Below are 19,621 nucleotides of genomic sequence, written 5' to 3'. Positions count from 1 at the left end.
CGTAGTTTTTTAAGGAACCTCCATACTGTTCTCCACAGTGGCTGTATCAATTTACATTCCCACCAACAGTTCAAGAGGGTTCTCTTTTCTCCACACCCTCTCCATCATTTATTGTTTCTAGATTTTTTGATGATGGCCATTCTGACTGGTGTGAGATGATATCTTATTGTAGTTTTGATTTGCATTTCTCTAATAATTAATGATGTTGAGCATTCTTTCATGTGTTTGTTGGCAGTCTGCATATCTTCTTTGGAGAAATGTCTATTTAGGTCTTCTGCCCATTTTTGGATTGGGTTGTTTGTTTTTTTGTTATTGAGCTGCATGAACTGCTTATAAATTTTGGAGATTAATCCTTTGTCAGTTGCTTCATTTGAAAATATTTTCTCTCATTCTGAGGGTTGTCTTTTGGTCTTGTTTATGGTTTTCTTTGCTGTGCAAAAGCTTTGAAGTTTCATTAGGTCCCATTTGTTTATTTTTGTTTTTATTTCCATTTCTCTAGGAGGTGGGTCAAAAAGGATCTTGCTGTGATTTATGTCATAGAGTGTTCTGCCTATGTTTTCCTCTAAGAGTTTGATAGTTTCTGGCCTTACATTTAGGTCTGTAATCCATTTTGAGCTTATTTTTGTGTATGGTGTTAGGGAGTTATCTAATCTCATACTTTTACATGTACCTGTCCAGTTTTCCCAGCACTACTTATTGAAGAGGCTGTCCCTTCTCCACTGTACATTCCTGCCTCCTTTATCAAAGATAAGGTGACCATATGTGCGTGGGTTTATCTCTTGGCTTTCTATCCTGTTCCATTGATCTATCTTTCTGTTTTTGTGCCAGTACCATACTGTCTTCATTACTGTACCTTTGTAGTATAGTCTGAAGTCAGGGAGCCTGATTCCTCCAGCTTCGTTTTTCATTCTCAAGATTGCTTTGGCTATTCAGGGTCTTGTGTTTCCATACAAATTGTGAAATTTTTTGTTCTAGTTCTGTGAAAAATGCCAGTGGTAGTTTGATAGGGATTGCATTGAATCTGTAGATTGCTTTGGGTAGTAGAGTCATTTTCGCAATGTTGATTCTTCCAATCCAAGAACATGGTATATCTCTCCATCTATATGTATCATCTTTAATTTCTTTCATCAGTGTCTTATAATTTTCTGCATACAGGTCTTTTGTCTCCTTAGGTAGGTTTATTCCTAGATATTTTATTCTTTTTGTTGCAATGGTAAATGGGAGTGTTTTCTTGATTTCACTTTCAGATTTTTCATCATTAGTGTATAGGAATGCCAGAGATTTCTGTGCATTAATTTTGTGTCCTGCAACTTTACCAAATTCATTGATTAGCTCTAGTAGTTTTCTGGTAGCATCTTTAGGATTCTCTATGTATAGTATCATATCATCTGCAAACAGTGACAGCTTTACTTCTTCTTTTCCGATTTGGATTCCTTTTATTTCCTTTTCTTCTCTGATTGCTGTGGCTAAAACTTCCAAAACTATGTTGAATAAGAGTGGTGAGAGTGGGCAACCTTGTCTTGTTCCTGATCTTAGTGGAAATGCTTTCAGTTTTTCACCATTGAGGATGATATTGGCTGTGGGTTTGTCATATATGGCCTTTATTATGTTGAGGAAAGTTCCCTCTGTGCCTACTTTCTGCAGGGTTTTTATCATAAATTGGTGTTGAATTTTGTCGAAAGCTTTCTCTGCATCTATTGAGATGATCATATGGTTTTTCTCCTTCAGTTTAATATGGTGTATAACGTTGATTGATTTGCATATATTGAAGAATCCTTGCATTCCTGGAATAAACCCCTCTCGATCATGGTGTATGATCCTTTTAATGTGCTATTGGATTCTGTTTGCTAGTATTTTGTTGAGGATTTTTGCATCTGTGTTCATCAGTGATATTGGCCTGTAGTTTCCTTTCTTTGTGACATCCTTGTCTGGTTTTGGTAACAAGGTGATGGTGGCCTCGTAGAATGAGTTTGGGAGTGTTTCTCCCTCTGCTATATTTTGGAAGAGTTTCAGAAGGATAAGTGTTAGCTCTTCTCTAAATGTTTGATAGAATTCGCCTTTGAAGCCATCTGGTCCTGGGCTTTTGTTTGTTGGAATATTTTTAATCACAGTTTCAGTTTCAGTGCTTGTGATTGGTCTGTTCATATTTTCTGTTTCTTCCTGATTCAATCTTGGTAGGTTGTGCATTTCTAAGAATTTGTCCATTTCTTGCAGGTTGTCCATTTTATTGGCATAGAGTTGCTTGTAGTAATCTCTCATGATCTTTTGTATTTCTGCAGTGTCAGTTGTTACTTCTCCCTTTTCATTTCTAATTCTATTGATTTGAGTCTTCTCCCTTTTTTTCTTGATGAGTCTGGCTAATGGTTTATCAATTTTGTTTATCTTCTCAAAGAACCAGCTTTTAGTTTTATTGATCTTTGCTGTCATTTCCTTCATTTCTTTTTCATTTATTTCTGATCTGATTTTTATGATTACTTTCTTTCTGCTAACTTTGGGGTTTTTTTGTTCTTCTTTCTCTAATTGCTTTAGGTGCAAGATTAGGTTGTTTATTCGAGATGTTTCCTGTTTCTTAAGGTAGGATTGTATTGCTATAAACTTCCCTCTTAGAACTGCTTTTGCCGCATCCCATAGGTTGTGGGTTGTCGTGTCTCCATTGTCATTTGTTTCTAGGTATTTTTTGATTTCCTCTTTGATTTCTTCAGTGATCACTTCGTTATTAAGTAGTGTATTGTTTAGCCTCCACGTGTTTGTATTTTTTACAGATCTTTTCCTGTAATTGATATCTAGTCTCATAGCGTTGTGGTCGGAAAAGATACTTGATACAATTTCAATTTTATTAAATTTACCAAGGCTTGATTTGTGACCCAAGATATGATCTATGCTGGAGAATGTTCCATGAGCACTTGAGAAAAATATGTATTCTGTTGTTTTTGGATGGAATGTCCTATAAATATCAATTAAGTCCATCTTGTTTAATGTATCATTTAAAGCTTGTGTTTCCTTATTTATTTTCATTTTGGATGATCTTTCCATTGGTGAAAGTGGGGTGTTAAAGTCCTCTACTATGAATGTGTTACTGTCAATTTCCCCTTTTATGGCTGTTAGTATTTGCCTTATGTACTGAGGTGCTCCTATGTTGGGTGCATAAATATTTACAATTGTTATATCTTCTTCTTGGATCGATCCCTTGATCATTATGTAGTGTCCTTTGTCTCTTCTAATAGTCTTTATTTTAAATTCTATTTTGTTTGATATGAGAATTGCAACTCCAGCTTTCTTTTGATTTCCATTTGCATGGAATATCTTTTTCCATTCCCTCACTTTCAGTCTGTACGTGTCCCTAGGTCTGAAGTGGGTCTCTTGTAGACAGCATATATATAGGTCTTGTTTTTGTATCCATTCAGCCGGTCTGTGTGTTTTGGTGGGAGTATTTAGTCCATTTACATTTAAGGTAATTATCAATATGTATGTTCCTACTCCCATTTTCTTAATTGTTTTGGGTTTGTTATTGTAGGTGTTTTCCTTCTCTTGTGTTTCTTGCCTAGAGAAGTTCCTTTAGCATTTGTTGTAAAGCTGGTTTGGTGGTGCTGAACTCTCTCAGCTTTTGCTTGTCTGTAAAGGTTTTAATTTCTCCATCAAATCTGAATGAAATCCTTGCTGGGTAGAGTAATCTTGCTTGCAGGTTTTTCTCCTTCATCTCTTTAAATATGTCCTGCCAGTCCCTTCTGGCTTGCAGAGTTTCTGCTGAAAGATCAGCTGTTAACCTTATGGGGATTCCCTTGTGTGTTATTTGTTGTTTTTCCCTTTGCTGCTTTTAATATGTTTTCTTTGTATTTAATTTTTGACAGTTTGATTAATATGTGTCTTGGCGTATTTCTCCTTGGATTTATCCTGTATGGGACTCTCTGTGTTTCCTGGACTTGATTAACTATTTCCTTTCCCATATTAGGGAAGTTTTCAACTATAATCTCTTCAAATATTTTCTCAGTCCCTTTCTTTTTCTCTTCTTCTTCTGGAACCCCTATAATTCGAATTTTGGTGTGTTTAATGTTGTCCCAGAGGTCTCTGAGACTGTCCTCAGTTCTTTTCATTCTTTTTTCTTTATTCTGCTCTGCAGTAGTTATTTCCATTATTTTATCTTCCAGGTCACTTATCCGTTCTTCTGCCTCAGTTATTCTGGTATTGATCCCATCTAGAGTATTTTTAATGTCATTTATTGTGGTGTTCATCGTTGCTTGTTTCCTCTTTAGTTCTTCTAGGTCCTTGTTAAATGTTTCTTGCATTTTGTCTATTCTATTTCCAAGATTTTGGATCATCTTTACTATCATTATTCTGAATTCTTTTTCAGGTAGACTGCCTATTTCTTCTTCATTTGTTAGGTCTGGTGGGTTTTTATCTTGCTCCTTCATCTGCTGTGTGTTTTTCTGTCTTCTCATTTTGCTTGTCTTACTGTGTTTGGGGTCTCCTTTTTGCAGGCTGCAGGTTCATAGTTCCTGTTGTTTTTGGTGTCTGTCCCCAGTGGCTACGGTTAGTTCATTGGGTTGTGTAGCCTTCCTGGTGGAGGGGACTAGTGCCTGTGTTCTGGTGGATGAGGCTGGATCTTGTCTTTCTGGTGGGCAGGTCCACGTCTGGTGGTGTGTTTTGGGGTGTCTGTGGACTTATTATGATTTTAGGCAGCCCCTCTGCTAATGGGTGGGGTTATGTTCCTGTCTTGATAGTTGTTTGGCATAGGGTGTCCAGCACTGTAGCTTGCTGGTCGTTGAGTGAAGCTGGGTGCTGGTGTTGAGATGGAGATCTCTGGGAGATTTTCGCCGTTTGATATTATGTGGAGCTGGGAGGTCTCTTGTGGACCAGTGTCCTGAAGTTGGCTCTCCCACCTCAGAGGCACAGCACTGACTCCTGGCTGCAGCACCAAGAGCCTTTCATCCACACGGCTCAGAATAAAAGGGAGGAAAAGTAGAAAGAATTAGTAGAAGTAGAAAGAAAGAAAGGAAGGAAGGAAAGAAGGGAGGGAGGGAGGAAGGAGGAGAGGAAGGAAGAAAGAAAAAAATAAAGTAAAATAAAATAAAGTAAGATAAAATATAATAAAGTTATTAAATAATAATTATTAAGAAAAAAAATTAAAACACAAAACAAAAAATAGACAGATAGAACCCTAGGACAAATGGTGGAAGCAAAGCTATACAGACAAAATCTCACACAGTAGCATACACATACACACTCACAGAAAGAGGAAAAGGGGAAAAAATAATAAATCTTGTTCTCAAAGTTCACCTCCTTAATTTGGGATGACTCGTTGTCTATTCATGTATTCCACAGAGGCAGGGTACATCAAGTTGATTGTGGAGCTTTAATCCGCTGCTTCTGAGGCTGCTGGGAGAGATTTCCCTTTCTCTTCTTTGTTCTCACAGTTCCCGAGGCTCAGCTTTGGATTTGGCCCCGCCTCTGCGTGTAGGTCGCTGGAGGGCGTCTGTTCTCGCTCAGACAGGACGGGGTTAAAGGAGCAGCTGCTTCGGGGACTCTGGCTCACTCAGGCCGGGAGGAGGGAGGAGCACGGAGTGCGGGGCGAGCCTGCAGCAGCAGAGGCCGGCGTGACGTTGCACCAGCCTGAGGCACGCCGTGCGTTCTCCCGGGGAAGTTGTCCCTGGATCCTGGGACCCTGGCAGTGGCGGGCTGCACAGGCTCCCCGGTAGAGGGGTGTGGATAGTGACCTGTGCTCGCACACAGGCTTCTTGGTGGCAGCAGCAGCAGCCTTAGCGTCTCATGCCCGTCTCTGGGGTCCGTGCTTTTAGCCGCGGCTCGCGCCCGTCTCTGGAGCTTCTTTAAGCAGCGCTCTTAATCCCCTCTCTTCGCGCAACAGGAAACAAAGAGGGAAGAAAAAGTCTCTTGCCTCTTCGGTAGGTCCAGACTTTTCCCCGGACTCCCTCCCGGCCAGCCGTGGCGCACTAACCTCCTGCAGGCTGTATTCACGCCGCCAACCCCAGTCCTCTCCCTGCGTTCCGACCGAAGCCCGAGCCTCAGCTCGCAGCCCCGCCCGCCCCGGCGGGTGAGCAGACAAGCCTCTCGGGCTGGTGAGTGCCGGTCGGCCCTGATCCTCTGTGCGGGAATCTCGCTGCTTTGCCCTCCGCACCCCTGTGGCTGCGCTCTCCGCGGCTCCGAAGCTTTCCCCCTTCCCCACCCCCGTCTTTGCCAGTGAAGGGGCTTCCTACTGTGTGGAAACCTTTCCTCCTTCACAGCTCCCTCTCACTGGTGCAGGTCCCGTCCCTATTCTTTTGTCTCTGTTTATTCTGTTTTCTTTTGCCCTACCCAGGTACGTGGGGAGTTTCTTGCCTTTTGGGAGGTCTGAGGTCTTCTGCCAGCGTTCAGTAGGTGTTCCATAGGAGTTGTTCCACGTGTAGATGTATTTCTGGTGTATCTGTGTGGAGGAAGGTGATCTTCGCGTCTTACTCTTCCGCCGTCTTCCCCTCGTCCTCTGTTCTTGTTATTGACACAGTAGTATTATGCATTCATTAGATTATTGCTCTTCAGAAGAAATGCAAGTTTTAGGTAATCATAAGCAGTATGTTGAGTTTAAAAATAGTATGTTGTCGGGCTTCCCTGGTGGTCCAGTGGTTAAGACTCCACGCTTCCAGTGCAGGGGGCAGGGGTTCAATCCCTGGTCAGGGAACTAAGATCCTACATGCCGTGTGGTGTGGCCAAAAAATAAATAGATAAAACAACGTAAAAATAGCATGTTGTAGAAAATCCATGATTTAATTTTTAATTGAATTAAAAAAATTTTTTGTTACAACTTTATTTGATGACATAGATATTTCCTCTTATCCAAACGGCCACTGGGAAGAATTATCCAATTCAGATAGGATAGGCGCCTGACTTCCCCTGGCTTCATGTGGATTTTTTTTTTCCTTCTTCTCTGTCCTTAACACCTTGTCCCCCTCTATTTTTCACCTTGCCCCATGGCACAGAGTTTCATGGGTAGGATTGGCCAGGGTGAAGAGAATGGCAGCGTAAATGTAAATAGCCTCCTCTCACCTACCCCCACTTGTCACAAAAGCATCACCACTGATTCTTATCTTGTTTCCACAAAATAAAAGACCTACCCTTAGCATAAGTGCTTATTTTTGCTTTTTCCTGTAAAAGATGTAAATGAAAAGAGAAAGTAGGGAATCAGGAGGTAACTTTTAATTTATGATCAATTTCTACCAGAAATCAAGGAACTTAGTAAAACCTTAGAACAGGATCTTGGAACAAGATTCTCAACCCAGCATTATCGGCATTTTTAGCCAGTTAATTCCTTGTTGTGAGAGGCTGTCCTGTGTCTTGTGGGAAGTTTAGCAGCATCCTTGGCTTATACGTACTGGATGCCAGTAGCAACCACTGCTCTCCACCCCATTGTAACCACTTAAAAATGTCTCCAGACATTGCCAAATGTCATCTTGGGTTGTGAAATCACCCCCTGTTGAGAACCACTTTCTCAGAACATCCAGGTTTTTATTTTTAGGATAGGGTACTAGGGGAAAGACTGAAACTGAACCTCTGTTGGAAGCAAAACATGAATGATGTCGGTTGAAAAAGACAAAAAGAAACAAGGTGATTTGGAGAGAACAGGCCCAGGATTAAAATGTATTTCCAGAAGGTCAAATCTTAAAGGTGGCTCTTAACTTCACATCTGCTGATTCCTGCATCCCCTAGGACCCTAAGTCCAGTTCTTAGAAATTTACCTCCTTGATGTTTTTCACTCAGAAATCCTAGCCACACCCAGTTTAAGGTAGATCAGGTATACTGTTTCATTACTATATATATCTTTTAACAATCATGATTTTTTAAAATGTTTTTATTGTTAACTGTACATATAAGATTTACCATTTTAACCATTTTTAAGTGTTCAGTTCAATGGCATTAAGTGCATTGTTACTGTACAACCATCACCGCTATTTTCAGAACTTTTTCATTATCCCAAACTGAAACACTGCACCCAATAAACAATAACTACCCATTCTTCTCTCCACTCAGCCCCTGGTAAGTATTCTGTTTTCTCTAGGTACCTCATATAAGTGGAGTCATACAGTGTTTGTCTTTTTGAGTCTGGCTTATTTCACTTAGCATAATGCTTTCAAAGTTCATCCATGTTGTAGCATGTATCAAAACTTCATTCCTTATTAAGGGTGAATAATATTCCATTGCATGTATATGCCATATTTTGTTTATCTATTGATCTGTCTATGAATGGGTTGCTTCCACCTTTTGGCTACTATGAATAATGCTGCTGTGAACATGGTTACGAATACCTGTTTGGTCCCTAACAAGCATGATTTTTGAGTGTACTGTATTGAGAACTGAAAGGAAAGCAGTATAATGTGAATGCACATATATATAAAGACAAGTTATAACATGGTAGGGACTTCCCTGGCGGTCCAGTGGTTAAGACTTCGCCTTCCAATGCAGGGGGATGCAGGTTCGATCCCTGGTCAGGGAGCTAAGATCCCACATGCCTTGTAGCCAAAAAAACAAAACATAAAACAGAAGCAATATTGTAACAAATTCAATAAAGACTAAAAATGGTCCACATGAAAAACATCTTAAAAAAAAAATTTACAACATGGAAAATGTGACATGAACAAAGGGAACCAACACTTTTCTACTAGATCTTTACGTATGTTATTTCATTTTCTCATCACCTCTGTAAGGGTAGGTAACGATAGTCCAGAGTGGCAAACTGGTAACATAGCTATACCGTTAAATATAGTAGATGTACAAGCTGCAATATTTTATTTCATTTATGAAACTTAATGTCTTATGCATAATGTGAGCGTGGAAAATAATATAGTCCGTGGTTATTTATTTTCAATTTCATCTTATCTAGTATGTTTCTTGCTTTTGTTATACTTTTATATGAATAGCACTTGTTTGTCACCAACAGGGAATTAGTAGTGGAGCTAGAAAAAGAATTGTCAGAGAAAGTTTTAGTGTGATTGAGAGGTTTTTATTGGGGATTGAGGGTGGAGGGAGAGAATCAGAAAGGATATGTCTCATGATGGAAGAAGAAACTATGCTTGCTGTTCAGGCAGCTAAGGCTTGGCTCCTCTGACTACTAGGGGAAAATATGGCAAACTCAAAATGGTCTGGTTATGCAAGTATCTTCTAATAAGTTTCTTGCTCTTATTGAACCTATAAAAAATACCATTAACTTCATATTTATGTCATTAATAAACTTCTAGAGTGTGTAGTAGGGTGTAGTAGTATATAGGTATAGTTGAGATAAAAGGAGACAACAATGGTATTTTTTTGAGAAGCATCTGTTTAATGTATTACATAGGATAGGGTATGTTTTATAAGCCTAATAGCGTTAGGTTTATATGTGCAGTTGAATCATACATATAATTGTAGCCCCTATGTAATTTGATCTGTTTTTATTATAAACATTTTATAAATAAGGAAACTAAGGTTAAAAGAAACTAACATCTGGCAAGTGAAAGCATCAGAATTTGAACCCCAGTCTAAGTAGTTCTGAGGATTATGTTTCTTCCACTAGATCATTCTGCTTTCCCCACAAAAGTGTTCTGGGAATACTGGGATGAATCTTTATACCTTTATTTGAAGGTCATTTTAAAAATTGTAAGTCTGAGGGAGACGCAACAGGGAAGACATATGGGAACATATGTTTATGTATGACTGATTCACTTTGTTATAAAGCAGAAACTAACACACCATTGTAAAGCAATTATACCCCAATAAAGATGTTAAAAAAAAAAAAAAATTGTAAGTCTGACTGAAGATAGCAAAATTGTGTGCTATTGCAAGATAATTGTAGAGCTCACTCTAAGGAAGCCGAGTTAATGTCTGGTAATATTTTTGCATCATTTTTCTGTTCACTGTTGTCCAAATGATTCACTCAGTGTTATGCAGAATATGAAGTATTGTTACACAAGCTATTTTATAAAGTTCATTTATGGTATAGGCTTTATATAGGACGTTTCTTTTGATCAAAATACTTGGAAGCCTATAGAAAAATGTGACCTGGCATCATGTTTTTACAATTTCATCTTATCCAAATGTTGTAGAATTTTGAACTTTTTTGCAGTAAGCTCTCAAAAACCAAGTCCAAATTAAAAATTTTAATTGCAAGTCTCCTATTCTTATCCCAGTAACAAGCTTCCTACTGTACAAATAGGAAACAAGATCTGGTAGCTATGGCCTATTAGTTAGAATTTTGAAACTAAGGATTGTGTTCTTAATGGTACTGATAAGTCAGCAGCTGTTAATGTATGAGGAAGTGCTTGGGAAAAGTGCTACCTCCACCTTCAAAGTAGTATTTATTTTTACAGTAGTCAAGTCATGGTGGCTTGGAGGTTGAACAACTATAAATCCTCATTTCACACCCTATCTATATTCTCACCTGAATCTTGCTGTAGCCTCCTAACTGGCCTTGCTGCCAGTCCCTCCTTGTTCTGATCCATTCCTCACATTGCTACCTGTGTTATTTTTCTAAAACACAGATGTGAACATGAGACTCCTCTGCTTCTTGGTGATCATAGTATAAAGTCCAAACTCCTACATAAAGTATCTTTCACAGTTTGATTCAACTTTTTCTATACTTTCTCAATTATACTGAAATCTGAGCTGAATAATGCCATCTCTTTTCCACTTTCCTGCATTTGATGTGCTTCGTCCCCCTCTGGAATGACATTTTCTCTTCTTTACCTGGCAAATGTCTAACCATACAGCATGATCCAGCTTAAATGTTAGCTTCTAACAGTTTTCCCTGAAGCCTCCATTCATAGTCACCCTTTCTCTGACTGTCTTTGCCTGTGGTACACATTTCTATTTTTGAATCCATAATACCATATTATAATTTATTTGTTTACAAATCCATTACAGTGGCAGCTCCTGGAGGACAGACCATATCATCGTTATTTCAGTATCCCTAGCAATGACATAGGATAGAATTTTCCAGTTGAAATTATAAATATCTGTTTGGTCAGTCCTCATTTCACCTGTTTCATACCATCTGCTCTTAGAGCTATTATACAATACACAACAGGTACTCAGTAAATATTTGATGGTGACGATAATGGAAAAGGAGAAAAATTATATTTCATGTGCTTTGTTTAAGAAGCAATGTTCATGTATAAATCATTTAGGAAAAAATTTCAGGAAAATCGTATTTCAATACTATAACGGTGGAAATTACCAGGAAACTCCACCCCCCAACCCCACCCCCGCCCCAGGGCATAGCACACTTCTTTGGTTCTAGGAATGTAAGATAACAAAATGTCATACCACATGATTAACCAGAAAAACAGAAGCCACTCAAGGCATTTCAAGCAAATAGTGATTTAATACAAGAATTAGGTAATACAATTATTGGAAAAGCAAAAAAGGGGCAATATTACTCAATGATGAAGAACATCCCGACATCTGCTGACTTTCGCTCCTGCAGGAGCCCTATTACTGCACGAGAAATCACTTAAAACTCAGCAGCTTAAGACGACAGTCATTTGTCACAGTTCTGTGAATTGTCTGGGCTCAGCTGAGTAATTCTGCTTCACATGATGTCGTCTGAGGCTATAGTCATCTGGGGGCTGAACTAGAAAGAAATGTCCAGATGTCTCACACACATGGCTGGTGGCTGGCACTGACTGTCAGTTGGGATCTCAGCCTGAGTGGTCAATTGCAGCTCCTTGACTCTACTCCATGTGGTTTGGACTTCTTAGAGCATAGTGGGATTCTAAGGAGTATCTCAAGAGTATACCCAAGGGAAGGAAGTGGAAACTGCTGGTCCTCTTAAGCCCTGGGCTCAGAAGACCCAGAACATCACTTCCACCACATTCTGTTGGTCAGAGCAATTTCAGGGCCAGCCCAGATTCAAAGGGAGAGGATATAGCATACAGGAAAGGGATGAATTGTTGGGAGCTGTCTCTGGAGACTAGCTACCACATTTGTCTTTGCACATGCTGCTTGTCTGCTCTGGAATGCGTTTTTTCCCTTTTCCTGACAAACCTATTCATACTGCAAGATCCAGCTTACGTTTCGGCCCACATCTAGGGCCTCCCCTGATGCCGCCAATACATAATCAGTAACCTCTTCCTTTGTACAGTCTGTGCCTGTGGTGTGTATTTCTATTTTTGTATCTATCATTCCTTATAATTAATTTTCTTACATATTTTTCTTTGAGAATGTCTTGGGTAAGGAATCATATCATCATCATCATCTGTCTCTAGTAACTGTCATAGTAAAGGTTTTTGCAATTGAACTTAAGTATCTGCTTTTAGTCAGAACTAATTAGCCTGGTATTGCATACCATCTATTCTTGGAGCTTTAATGTAGGGCCTAAAACAAGGGAGATAGTAAATATTCAATGGTGATAATAATAGAAAAGGAGAAAATACTGCATTTCAAGTATTCCATTTGGAAGAAAGGACCACATATGAATCATTTAATCAAAATTTTCAGGAAAATTGGTACTTTAGTCCTGAAACTTTTAACTTATCTGGAAAAATAATTTTCCTAGAATAGCACATTCTCTGGTTCTAGGAATACCAGATAAAACGTTATACCACATAATTAATCAGAAAAATGGAAGCTACTTGAGGTATTGCGAGTAAGGAGGGATTTAATACAGGAAATTAGATAGCAAAATTGTTGCAAAGGCTGGAGGAGCAAAAGGAGGTGATGAGTAACTGTAGGAAGCTGCTTCTTCCCCCAGAGCCTACAGTTGTTTGTAGAATGCAACTCATCCAAGAACCCATACTACCCACGACTTCACGGAATTGTGCTCCTCTGCTTCCATGATGCTAATGCAGCCACTACAGGGAACCCACGTCTAGCTGCTACCCAGATGCCACAGGAGCCTACTGTTATGAGAAAGGGTACAACAATCTGCCGGTGCCACCACTGCCTGAGCTAGAAGATTGTTTCTGTCTTCCTTTAGCTTTCCCATCTCTTGCATATGGCCACAGTTGACAGAACTCTAAACAAAAACCCTGCTGCCAAGAGGGTCTGAAGAAACTTCTAGGTTTCCCAGCCCCTGCGATAAAGGTGAGGGTGTGATGCTGAACACATCACAGTATCTGGAACATGGCATTATAAACATAGCGTATAAAAGGAATATAGTGATTAAATCTCTTGCCATAGTTCTGTCCAGACTGGAATTTTAGGGTGGAGGCGTTTCTGTCTTATGCTTTAAATATTTGATACAGTAAAAACTCTTTTGAACCAGTATCTAGAACTAGTTATGCTTTTGGAGAACTAAGTGATCTTAGGCAACTTTCAGCTTTAGTTTTCTTACTAGTATATTAGAAAAGCTGTGTGACTTGGCAGTCTTTCAAAGATACAGAGGTGGAAGGATCTTTAAGGCTTATCAGGGAAAAAAATTATGTGTACTTATAAATGTGTTTGTGTATAAATGTACTGATACACACATGCATAGTATATTGTGTGACAAAAAGAATACTGTATTTTGTGAAAGAAAATTTTTTTTGGGGGGGGATGGCGCTTCCCTGGTGGCGCAGTGGTTGAGAGTCCGCCTGCCGATGCAGAGGACACGGGTTCGTGCCCCGGTCCGGGAAGATCCCACATTCCGCGGAGCAGCTAGGCCCATCGGCCATGGCCACTGGGCCTGCGCGTCCGGAGCCTGTGCTCCGCAACGGGCGAGGCCACAACAGTGAGAGGCCCGCGTACCACAAAAAAAAAAAAAAAAAAAAAAAAAAAGATTTTTTTGCCACATAGTGACTGTACGATTTTGGTAGAATACTGGTTAAAAGTTGAAATACAGCTCCGCTAACGTTTATTAGGCATAGGAACTGTGCCGAGAACTAGGAACACAAAGATGCGTATTATACACCCCAATTCAGTAAATATTTATTAAATATCCATCCACTAGGTACTAGGTCTACCAAGATGAATAAGGCCAGATTTTTTTCCTGTGAGGGCCTCATAATCCATAGGGAAAGACTGGTAAGCAAGTGATCACAAAATTTTGATTTGTGTTGATAAGAAATTGGAAGTAGGACCAAAAAATTGAATGGTGGAATTTTAATTGACAATGAGAAACTTGGAGTTTACTTAAAATTACTCAAGAAGATGCCATTTCTAGGGGGGAAAATATTGGTTCTTGAATGAAAAACATCTCAGGCAGTTAGAATTGAGGGTTTTTTGGTTTTTAAATGTATGGAAAATACTCACTTTGGGAAATACTGAAAAGTATTTTGAAAAAGATATATAATCTCACCACAAAGACAGTCACTGATAACATTTTTATGTATTCCTTTCTAATCCAAGGACATATATATATATATTTTTTTAAATGGAAATAAAACCCCCAAAGGGAGGCCTTGGAAGTCACAACACATGACAGATTGCATGTAAGTTAGAAGGAATAAAAAAAGGAAAGAAGGATCCATTTGGGTGAGGTATTTCAAACTTCAGAATACACACCTGAACTCAGTATCATTTTCCTAATTCTCATTCCCCCACTTTTACTTGCTCTGTTTAGGAATGGCACCACCATCTTCCCATTCTCCCAATCAAAAACATCCAGCCACTGTCAGGAGTAATCCTAACAATCTAATTTGATCATTCCTTTGATCGAAATCCTTCAATTGCTTCTAATAGACTTTGAGATCAAGTGTCACTTCCCTATTTCAGTATATATGGGCCCTTCACTATCTAGCTCCCACCCACCTCACTAGCTTGACCTGTCCTCCACACAACTCTCCATTCTAGCTTCATTAAACTGTTGGTAGTTCCACTTAGGTATGGTGGTAGTCTCCAATCATCAGTATTTTTCTACATGCTCTTTATCTAAAACACCATTACCCACCTCCACATTTTCTCTGTTTCATTGCTTCTCAAAAACTCAAGGGTTGCCTTTCAAGATGCTGCAATCTATTCTATTCCCCCACTGCCCCATACATGTATCTCTAACATAGCATTTGTCACGCTGTCCTGGAATTATAAGTGTATTTTTATTCAACTCATCCAAGAGCTCCTTGAGGATGTGGACTGTGTCTTGATGATCTTGAGGCTCCCACTTCTATCACAGTACCCAACATACAGTAGATGTTATAAATATTGATTGAAGGAAGCAGTGTAAATTGGTAGATAAAAGGGCTGGTGAGTTTTTTTATTAGTGATCTTCAGGAAACACATTTAGGAATTGTAGCAAATATTGGTTAGTTGCTATCCAACAGCCATCCCCTCTTCTTTTTTGTTATCAAAACTCAAGTTTCCATGTGGCAGTGCACCCCAGGGCATGTAACTTGATAGATGGAAAGCAGTCATGGCATCCCATATTCCCCTCTGCCAATAATACAACTGGGTTGGGCATGATGGGGCATAGAGGGAAGCTGTGGAAGTTTCAGGGAGAGGTCTTCTTCCTTAAAAGGAGAAACAGTCACTTTTTTTTTCTTTCTCTCTTCTCCCTTCCTGCTATGTTTACTGTTCTGTAAGGGATGTGAAGCCCGGAGCTGGGGCAGCTGTTCTGTAATGATAAGGCAGCAAGCTTGAAAACAAAAATAACGTGCTGAGAATTGTGGAGGGAGAATGATGGAGAGTCTAGGTCTTTGATGAGATCATTGAGCCACATCATTTCTAAACTGCCTGTTGCATACAGACTTCTTTTTATATAAGATAATTAAAATAGCTTCATTGTTTAAGCCACTATGTGGTTGATTGGTGGCCCTAATAAAAAGATATATCTATGTCCGAACCCTTAGAAACTGTGCATGTGACCTTCTTTGGAAAAAACATCTTTGCAGATGTAATTAGTTAAGGATCTTAAGATGAGATCATCCTGGTTATCTGGGTGGGCCCTAAGTCTGATGACAAGTGTCCTGTAAGAGATACACAGAGGAGAGGAGAAAATGGACACAAAGAAGACAATGTGAAGACAGAAGCAGAGATTAGAATTATGCAATGGCCAGCCAAGGAACATCTGGAGCCACCAGAAGTTGGATGAGGCAAGGAGGGATTCTCTACAGCCTCCAGAGGGAGAACGGCCCTGCTGACAACTTGCTTTTGAACATTTGACCACCAGAACTGTGAGAAAATTAATTTCCGTTGTTGTAGGCCACCCAGTTTGTGCTAATTTGTTATAGCAGCCTCAGGAAGTAATACAAACCGTAAGTCAATTCTTCTGTTGGTTGCAGGCAAAGATATCTTAATTAATGTAAGGATTTTTAAAAAATTTCAAACTAACCATACGAAATAATTGGTAATAATTGATACTGGTAGTAATTCAGGAAAAGATCCTAGAGTCCCTGAAAATTCTTTCCACAGGACTTAAAACTAAGATTGTTACAAACGTTCAGGTATCCCAGGGGTCAGGGGTTAAGAAGACACTGTCACACCTTTATATAAAACCGTGGGGCATACCTATTAAAACCAAATAAAACATAGTAATTCCTCTGGGATTCCATTCCAAAGAAATAACCAAGTGCACAAGGATAGATAATAGATAGATGTAGATATAGTTACTGCAGTAAACATCTGTATAACAAAAATTTGGTGACTGCACTAACTAATCATTTTTAACAGATGTTCTGTTTTCTGTTGGATTGGCCAAAAAGTTCGTTCGGTTTTAAGTAAAAATATTTTTCACTGTCACCCAGAATTTTATTGAACAATGTATTCATTAACCGAACGAACTTTTTGGCCAACCTAATAATTAACTATTAGGAGAGTGGATAAACAAACAGTGATACTCTGTGCCACAAAATACTATGTGATCTTTTATTTATTTTTTCCCAGGTTTATTGAGATATGATTGACATATAACATAGGTAAGTTTAAGGTGTACAACGTGATTTGATCATGTATATATTACAAAATGATTATCATAATAAGGTTAGTTAACACCTTCATCCTCTCACAAAATTACCTTTTGTGTGTGTGTGTGGTGATAACTTCTAAAATCTACTTTCTTAACAACTTCCAAGTATATGATACAGTATTGTTAATTATAATCACCATGCTATACATTAGATCTCCAGAACATACTCATCTTGTAGCTAGAAGTTTATACCCATTGACCAACATCTCCCCATTTCTCCCACCTCTAGCCTCTGGCAACCATCGTTCTACACTCTATTTCTTTGAGTTCAGCTTTTTTAGATTCCACATATAAGTGAGAACATACAGTACCTGTCTTTCTCTGTCTGACTTATTTCACTAGCATAACTCCCTCAAAATCCATCCATGTTGTTGCAAAAGGCAGGATTTCCTTCTCTTTTGTGGCTGAATAATATTCTTGTATGTGTGTGTGTGTGTATGTGTGTGTGTGTCTCATATTTTTCTTTATCCATTCATTCATCAATGGACGCTTAGCTTGTTTCCATGTTTTGTACTATGTGATCTTTTAAAAGTGGAAAATCAGTGTGGAAGTTATCTATAATTTATTTTTGAGAGAGAAAAAGGAAGATGCAGAATAGAACGTATACCATGACCTCCTATGTGTAAAAATAGACCTAAAATTCGTATATGCACAGGATGAAAGGTCAAGAAGGCCTAAAATTGTTAACATTTCTAGGAAGTGGGAGTGCAAAGGAAGACACACACTTTTGTACTTGCATTTTGCTTTTTTTTAAATAAATGTGCATTGCTTTTATGATTAAGTAAAACCATTGAGTATCAACACCTAGAACATTGTGGGTGATCTCCAATTTAGGACACTGGGGAAAAGCTGTAGAATTAAAGCCTGGAGAAAAGCAATTAGGAGAACAATAGAGCAAGAAAAACAGCTTTACGATGAACGGTGTAAGGGCCTTCTTCAGCCAAGACGGGTGTGAACCCAATCTCAAAGTTATGAACATTATGACAGTAAATATAAAATTTACTAAAGCCCAAAATATTGGAATACTTTTTGAAGGGAAAACACAGTATGGGTTCTGTTTGGGAAGTACTACTTGGCACAATGAAAAATTAACTTATATAATTAATTTAGATCTGGTTGCCAACAAATAGACTTAACAAAGCTTTCAGCAAATTGACAGATGACAGATCCTTCAATAGCAACCAAGAAAGGACTCCATATGCCTAACATGTGATGATGATTGTAAGAGGTAACTATGTGCTGGACATTTATTTATTTGGGCATTTTATATATGTTATTTACGTAGTCTTCATAATTCCCTGTAAAGTAGATGTTATCAACGCTTAAGGTAGTAGGAAACTGGTTAAGCTCACATTAAGTAACTTGTCCCAGGTGATATTGGTAGGAATTGGCAGATCCAGGATTTAAGGATATCTCTAACTGACTTCACTTCACTTTCCCTTACACCACTGTCCCTCAGGGAGTAATGACTGATAGCAGGAATGAAAATTATGCCTTCCTTAAGACCATTTTTGGTAACAATATCCAAGGTTAGATTTATTCCTGGTCAAGCTCAATATGGGAATTTTTTGTTCCTGTTTTTAAATATAGTCAAAAGAGATTGGGATTTGAGGTAGCTTCAAAAATACATATACTTTGAAAAAAAATACATATACTTTGAAAAATAAAAATAAACGTTTAAACATCAGGAAAAGAATAAAAAAATCAAGACCAGGAAGAATTTCAGAATGAAGATATGCAAACTATCAGATCTTACATAATTAAAGTTGCAAAATTGAAATTACTAGGGGCCAAAGCAAAAAGAGTTAACAATTACTTGATTCATGTTGTCCTTAAGAAGAAACACGTTAGTTTCAAGTATAAGGAAAGCTTTGCTTTTCCTGGCACTTATTCTCTAAGAAATTAACCATGTGTGTTTCAATTTAGAGGATCACTTCCTCTAAGAAGTCTTCCCTGATGACCTCCTCCCTCCACATTTGGTACCACTACTATGGCTTGCCATTGTATCACTGGTAAGATCCCTACAAGACTGTAAGCTTTGAGGGCAAAGACTGTGATTAGCTTACCCTTGTATCCTCGGTACATGTTCTGTTGCCTGGCACATGGCAGTATTCAGTATTTGTTGAATAACTGGATTCATGAGGCCTTCTGTTGTGGAGTAGGAGAGTCTAGTTCCCATTCTAACAGTGCCTTGAGTTATGATCCAAGCTGCAAGTGGTACCAGAGTTCTTTTTTTAATTATTAAAAAGAAATACAATATTATATTAGTTTCAGGTGTACAACATAGAGATTCAATATTTTTATACATTATGAAATGATCACCACAATAAGTCTAGTTACTATCTCTCACCATACAGAGTTATTATAATATTATTGACTACATTCCCTATGCTGTACATTATATCCCTATGACTTATTTGTTTTAAAGCTGGAAGATTGTACCTCTTAAATCCTTTCACCTATTTCTTTCCATCCCACCCCACCCCCAGCAACGACTGGTATGTTCTCTGTATCTATGAGTCTTTCTATTTTGTTTTGTTTGTTCATTTGTTTTTCTTTCTAGATTACACGTGTAAGTGAAATCATGGTATTTCTCTTTCTCTGACTTATTTCACTGAGCATAATACTCTCTAGGTGGGACAGAGTTTTCCTTAGAAAATAGTTCGGGATTTGTTCTAGGACATGAAATTTCATGTCTTCATGACATCAACAGTTAAAGCCTGTTTAAAATTATTTTCCCCTACAAAATGTTCAAAATGACCTCAGTAGCTGCTCTCTGAAGTCATAGAA

This window comes from Leucopleurus acutus (genome assembly GCF_964270905.1).
Source record: "Leucopleurus acutus genome assembly, chromosome: 2".
In the NCBI taxonomy this organism is placed as follows: domain Eukaryota; kingdom Metazoa; phylum Chordata; class Mammalia; order Artiodactyla; family Delphinidae; genus Leucopleurus; species Leucopleurus acutus.
The sequence above is the reverse complement of the archived record's forward strand: the minus strand, read 5'-3'. Positions refer to the sequence as shown.